We start from the raw sequence: 7,372 nt of genomic DNA on the forward strand, positions 1-7,372 counted from the left end.
ATGCAAAAAAAAAAAAAAAGCCAGGCATTTGTAATGCCAGTGCTAGGGAGGAAGAGACAGGGAGATTACTTGGTGAGCTCTAGACCAATGGAAGACTATGTCTCAAAAAAGGTGGATGGCATTCCTGAGGAACAACACCCAAGGTTGTCCCCTGGGATTCACACAACACACGCACACATGCACACACACACACACACACACACACACACACACCAGTATACATGCACCCACATACACCATGTGCATTTCCACACACAAACATGCATGCACACACTTAAAGAAAATTCATTTTTTTAATATTTTATTTTTATTTATTTATTTGAGAGTGGGAAAGAGGCAGAGAGAGAGAGAGAGAGAGAGAGAATGGGAATGCCAAGGCTTCCAGCCACTGCAAATGAACTCCAGATGCATGTACCACCTTATACATCTGGCTTACATGGGTACTGGGGAATTGAACCAAGGTCCTTTGGCTTTGCAGGCAAGTGCCCTAACCGCTAAGCCATCTCTCCAGCCCCCCAAATTCATTTTGAATAGATATAAAATCCAATGAAATCTATGTGATTACTCAATAATGGTTACCATGATTTTGCCATTTTCTCTCACCTCTTTGAACAAAATCCTTTTGTCCCCCATTTTGTTTAGTATTAAAAAATTTTTTTTGTTTATTTTTATTTATTTATTTGAGAGCAACAGAGAGAGAAAGAGGCAGGTAGATAGAGAGAGAGAATGGATGCGTCAGGGCCTCCAGCCATTGCAAATGAACTCCAGATGTGTGCGCCCCCTTGTGTATCTGGCTAATGTGGGTCCTGGGGAATTGAGCTTCGAACCAGGGCCCTTAGTCTACACAGGCAAGCGCTTAACTGCTAAGCCATCTCTCCAGCCCTTGTTTATGTATTTTTTTAAACTTTTTTTGTTTTGTTTTAGAGAGAATGAGAAAGAGAGAGGGAGAGAGAGAGAACTGGCACATTAGGGCCTTGGCTACTGCAATGGAACTCCAGACGCTTGTACCGCCTAGTGGCCATGTGCAACTTTGAGCTTGCCTCATCTTTGTGTGTCTGGCTTACGTGCGGTCAGGAAAGTTAAACATGGGTTCTTAGGCTTTGCAGGCAAGCGCCTTAACTGCTAAGCCATCTCTCCAGCCCTTGTTTATGCATTTTTATGTGGGTGTGGTATGCAGGTATGTGTTGAGGCTAGAGGTTGACATTGGGCTGTGTCTAGGTTTTACATGAGTTTTGGGGATCTGAACTCAGGTCCTCATACTTGCATGGCAAACACTTTATTGACTGAGTCACCTTCCCAGCCCAAATGTTTCTGTCTTCTTTTTTTTTTTTTTAATTATGACAGGGTCTCACTGTGCAGTTCAGACTGGTCTCAAATTCACAGCAGGCCTCCTGTCTGAGCTTTCCACGTGCTGGCAGTACAGGCCTGTGCCACTACAACCAGCATGGACAAAGGCTTTTAGAGAAAACCCCAGACATTATATCATTTCACTTCATATCATCTGTATCTATGATAAGGATTTTTTTCATAAGGAGTTTTTAAAAATTGTTTTCCCATCTAACAATGTTAACAACTCACTAATGTGTCCATGCTTAGCTTTCCCTAATTAAATTGTATTAAATTTGTCTTTCAACTGTTTGAATTAGGATGCAAACAAGAGCTGTATCTCATTTTATCTATGACAATTTCCCTCACATAAAACATGTCATTTGTTTGTTGAAGAAACAAGGTCTGTTTTATTTACTATCTCAATGCTATGCCCAAATACCTTATCAGAAGCACATTAAGGAAAGAAGGGTTTATTTTGGCTCATAGTGCTAGTTACAGTCCCTCATGATGGGAAAGCATGCTGGCAGGAGTATGAAGCAGTGTGTCACATTGCACCCAGAATCAGGAAGCAGAGAGCAATGAACCTGCTGCTCAGCCAGCTCTCTCCCTTTCTACAGTCCAGCACCCCAGCCCATGGAATGGTGTCAAGCACAGTGAAAGCAGGTCTTCCCACCTCAGTTTATCTAATCAAGACAATCCCAGAGCCTGCCCAGAGGCTAACTTAATCCAGATAATCCCTCACAGGCAGGCCCAGAGGCCAGTTTCATAAGTGATGCTAGGTCCTGTTAAGTCAACAATCAGGATAAACCATCACAAGGCCATTAACTTTTTTTTTTCACATTTAAAAGTATTTATTTATTTGAGAGAGAGAGGGAGAGAAAATGAATATGGACATGGCGCCAGGGCCTCATGCCGCTCTAAACAAACTCCAGTTGCATGTGCCACTTTGTGCATGTAGCTTTATGTAGATGCTGGGGAGTCAAACCCTGCCCTGCCGGCTTTGGAATCAAGTGCCTTTAACCATTGAACCATCTCTCCACCCATGCTCATTTTTTCATAGCACTGCTTCCTGTGGTCTGGATCCAGCTGGCTGCAAAGTCACGACGGCACTTTGTGGGGTATGCTGTCCTTGGTCCTTCTTGCAAAGTTGTGTTATCTAGAAGTGTGGGAAATTTCAGCTTCCATCTTTGGGGCAGGAGGACTTTCTTCTGTAGCATGATGGGTGGCATTCTTTTCCTCTTTTAGTGATATTAAGATTGACCATAAATCTAGATTTAATGAGCTCTGTCTGTCCTTTATCAATTGCCTTAGTGGCCATCAATGGCTGCCTGAGTACATTGTTTCATCAGGGGTTGTGTAGTAGTGGTTTTATAATTCTCACATTCATTCAGCATGTATTAGCATCTAGAAAAACTTCCTTAGCAAGTCTTTAGTGAATAAAAAACCAAAACCTGAGCTGGGCGTGGTGACGGACACACTTAATCCCAGCACTAGGGAGGCAGAGGTAGGATGATCAGTGTGTTTTTGAGGCCACCCTGAGACTACAGAGTGAATTCCAGGTCAGCCTGGCTAGAGTGAGACCCTACCTTGAAAAACAAAACAAGACCCTGAAAAATGTTTTTCAGGAAAAGTAGGATGCATGTTTGATTCCTGCTTGTATTTATGAATTTTCAGGTTAACTTATCAAATTTATCACAGTTTTTGTGCGGAGAATATTAGGATTCACAGAGTTGTATTATATTTGAAGTACTTCAATCCATTTCAGTCATTAACTTTTTAGCCAGTAGGAACTCCTTTCAAGTTGTCCCCTGAACAGTACTTTATAACTTACAAGGTACTCAACATACATTAGTCATTCAAACCTCACAAATAACACTGTGAAGTCTAGTATTATCCCCCATATTAATAAATGAGAAATCTAGATTATGGGGCTCAAACTGGGACTTGACGTCTATTGTTCTTCCTGTCATATATATTAACAGTTGAGAGAAGCAGTTAAAGGTGTCTGAATTGGCTCCCCATTTGTCTCTTCTCAGGCTTTGAGATTGAGTGGCAGATGCTCTTTACCAGTGGGAATATGATATTAAGCAACATCTACTGTTGAGGGCACTGCTTGCGTCAAGCCCCGTTGAGAACAATGTTATGCCGATCGTACTGTAACTTAGTAAATAGCCTCTCCCAACTTTGTTTGTGAAGCATTTCCATTTTGATTACTCTGTGTGGGCGCCACGGCTCAGACGTGTGTGGTTTTTTATGGTCTGCCTATGTCTAGGGAGCTGCCATTGCCCGCTGCCTAGTGTTTTTTAATTCACAAGTTCTAAAAGCAGCCTCAGCCTCCTGTATCCCAGCCTCAGTTTTAATAGCATGAGCCATTTTCTTCTTCTATAGCTTTGTGGGCATAGTAATAAAATAAATACCACAAAATCACTGATGAGATGAAAATTGAGCTCCCTGCTTCTGTGCAGCCATGTAGGTAAAACAGTAATTGGCTCCGATAATAACTTTTGTTCTTACAAACCAAAGTCTAAATGAGAGTCACATTTGATAAATCTGCTTGTAATTACTATCAAAAAAGAGAGAATGCAAAGTGTAGATTGTTGAATGACTCCAGATGGAGGAAATAAATGGCTGTTTTTTCTTGACCAACTTAAGTGTCTAAAGTTAACTCTGATATTTCCCTTCCTGTTGGTAAAAAAGGACCATCTTCCACAGAATGATTTTTTTTTGCTTAATGGAATGATTAATTTCCTTTTTGTTTTTTTTTTTTTAATTTATCATTGCTTTTCTTGAGGAAAAAAAAATCTCAATCTTAGATCTGATAATGCATTCTGGGTTTACAAGAATTTTCCTAAACATCCCTACAGATTATAAGACAAATGTAGGTTTTGAATAAGAATAGACGGAAGGGTTGCTGCATGGGGTTACGGCATTTGCTATGTTAAAAGTCAAAATGTAGATGCTTGCTTCCTCTTTCTCATAGCTGAGCATCCAATCCAGGGCCTCTCACATGCTAGACAAACATCTACCACTAAGCTGCATCTCAGCCCAAAGAGAAATTAAGTCATGCAGACTATATATTATTATTACTTTGATATATACATGCTTTGGTGCCAAAATAGTGACTCTTAAAATATTAATAGTTTTAAAAGACCTACCATTTCTTTTGCGCTCAAGAATCAATATTATAACCTTCCATTTCTGTTGGATTTTTAAAAAGCATTTTCCTTAATATTTTATTTATGCATCTATTAGAGAGAGAGAGAGAATGGGTGCACCAGGACCTTCAGCCGCTGCAAATGAACTCTATATGTATGCGCTTCCTTGTGCAGCTGGCTTCTGTGGGTTCTGGGGAATTGAACCTGGGTCCTTAGGCTTCACCAGCAAGCGCCTTAACTGCTAAACCATCTCTTCAGCACTCTGTTGGGTTTTTACTTACATGATGATTTGCTTATAGAACACTTGTGTCCAGAAATGTCCAAATGAACCGAAAACAACTGGATTTTAGTGCTGTTGTTCAATGTGGGTCAATACTTGGCCATTTCCTCCCCACACCAGTCCTCTAACTACACAAAGTTGATGGAACATAACAAAAGTTAGAAAACTGCTCTGGTCCACTGAGCCAGTGATCCCAGAATTAAAAAGTTCTAACAAAGCTTAGACGTGATAGATGAAGCTATTACCATCAACTAAATCCAGAACACACAGTTTTGAAGCCTCCTAATTAAAGGAACTGCATCTAGTCAATATAACACATATTAGCAATTTCCCTATCTTTTGTAGAGTGGAAATGATTCTGGAAGTTTAATTAAGAAAGGAAAAAATATGGCAGGTATTAATTTCAATAGAAGAGTTACTCAGTTCCCTGCAAAACTACCCTACAGCAGTAGTGCTTCGAGTGGTGAGCCACGCAGGGAGAGCCCTTCCCAGTCAGCTCGACATCACTGCTGTCGCCACGCGCGCTTAAAGGAGAAAGCTACAGGATATGCCTGGCTGGCAACTTGGGTCTCCACATGGGCTTTAAAGAAAGAGATTTGGTTATTCAGGTGCTATTTAAAAATAGATGGAAGTGCTGGGCATGGTGTGACACACACTTTTAATCCCAGCACTTGGGAGGCAGAGGTAGAAGGATCACCATGAGTTCGAGGCCACCCTGAGACTCCATAGTGAATTCCAGGTCAGCCTGGGCTAGAGTGAGACCCTACCTCAAGAAAACAACAACAACAACAACAACAACAACAAAAGGATGGAAGGGTTACTGCGCACGTTATGAAACGGCTTATCTAGACAGGACAGTTTTGTAGCCTTCCTCTTTGACCCTCAGCTGTCTATGGATGCTTATGATCAAACACATAGCCAGCTGCCAACCAGTCTGCCTGGTGACTACAACCATCTTAACAATTGCACACATCACGATCAGGGCTAAGATGCTTAACTAAGCTTAACAGTATCTTCAACTTCCTTTGAAAACAAAGTTACAAGGCCCAGCGTAGTGGCACATGCTTTTAATCACAGCACTGGGGAGGCAAAGGCAGGAGAATCACCATGAGTTCAAGGCTACCCTGAGACTACATAGTGAATTACAGGTCAGCCTGAGCTAGGGTGAGATCCTACCTCAAAAAAACAAACAAACAACAACAACAACAAAAAAAAAGTTACAGGAGTGGACAGATGGCTCAGTAGTGAAAGGTGCATGCTCGCAAGCCTGCCGACCTGAGATTGCCTTCCCAGCACCCACCTAGGGTTGTACACAAAGTGGCCCAACATTTGTGCTCTCAACGTCTACAGCAATGGGAGTGGGGCAGGAGAGTCCTGAAGCTTGGGGGCCAGTAGCAAAACAAGAGAAAGTGGAAGGAGAAGACAATACTCCAAGTTGTCCTCTGAACTCCACGTGTCCACCACCGCACCCCTCCCACACACAAACACCCCCCCCCTCTCTCTTTCACACACACACACACACACACACACACACAAAATAAAGAAGTCACACAGGCCATATATTATGTTTCTATTCACATGAAATATCCAGAATAGATCTATCAGTACACATGGAAAGTGGCTTAGTGGTCACTTGTGCGGGGCTGGGGAAGGTGGGAATAGAGAGCTAAGGGGTCCGAGGCCTCATTTTGGGGATGAAACTTTTGGAAGCACACAGTAGTGATGCCTGTCTAGCTTTGTGAGTAAACTCTAAACCACTGAATTACATACTTCAAGGGCAAATTTTCTGGTGTAGATTATATTATGATAAAAAGTCACAAAAGATTTCAGAAAATATTGGTAATATCATATTCTTAAGTGCCAAACTACCTTCTTTTTTTTTTTAAAAAAAATTTTTATTTATTTATTTGAGAGTGACAGACACAGAGAGAATAGAGGGAGAGAGAGAGAATGGGCGTGCCAGGGCCTCCAGCCTCTGCAAACGAACTCCAGACGCGTGCGCCCCCTTGTGCATCTGGCTAACGTGGGACCTGGGGAACCGAGCCTCGAACTGGGGTTCTTAGGCTTCACAGGCAAGCATTTAACCGCTAAGCCATCTCTCCAGCCCCAAACTACCTTTTAGTTGAAATTGTAAATTGCCCAACCTGGGAGACAGCTCCTGTAGACATTGTTTGTCTAAGTGCTGCACCTTACTAATGAAAAAGTTGACTTCCAGAGAGGGGATTGGACTTTCCCAAGACTCACCCAGCTGTCCCAAATGGAGCATGCAACTAGGTCTTATGACACCTTTTCAGTATCCCTCTTCCATCACCATTCTGCCTCTCCTTGTGGCTTCCTTTCAAGCATCACAGCAGTAACTGATTTGAGTCTTTTAATGAAGACTAGGGCTGGAGAGATGGCTTAGTGGTTAAGGCACTTGCCTGCAAAGCCATTTGAACCCAGGACCATATTTCCCCAGGACCCACGTAAGCCAGATGCACAAGGTGGTGCATGGGCCTGGAGTTTGTTTGCAGTGGCTGGACGCCATGGCACATGCCCATTCTCTTTTTCTACCTGCCTCTTTCTCTCTGTCAAATAAATAATAAAATAAAATAAAATGAAGACTCAG

The sequence above is a fragment of the Jaculus jaculus genome, chromosome 10 (assembly GCF_020740685.1).
Source record: "Jaculus jaculus isolate mJacJac1 chromosome 10, mJacJac1.mat.Y.cur, whole genome shotgun sequence".
NCBI classification, from domain to species: Eukaryota; Metazoa; Chordata; class Mammalia; order Rodentia; family Dipodidae; genus Jaculus; species Jaculus jaculus.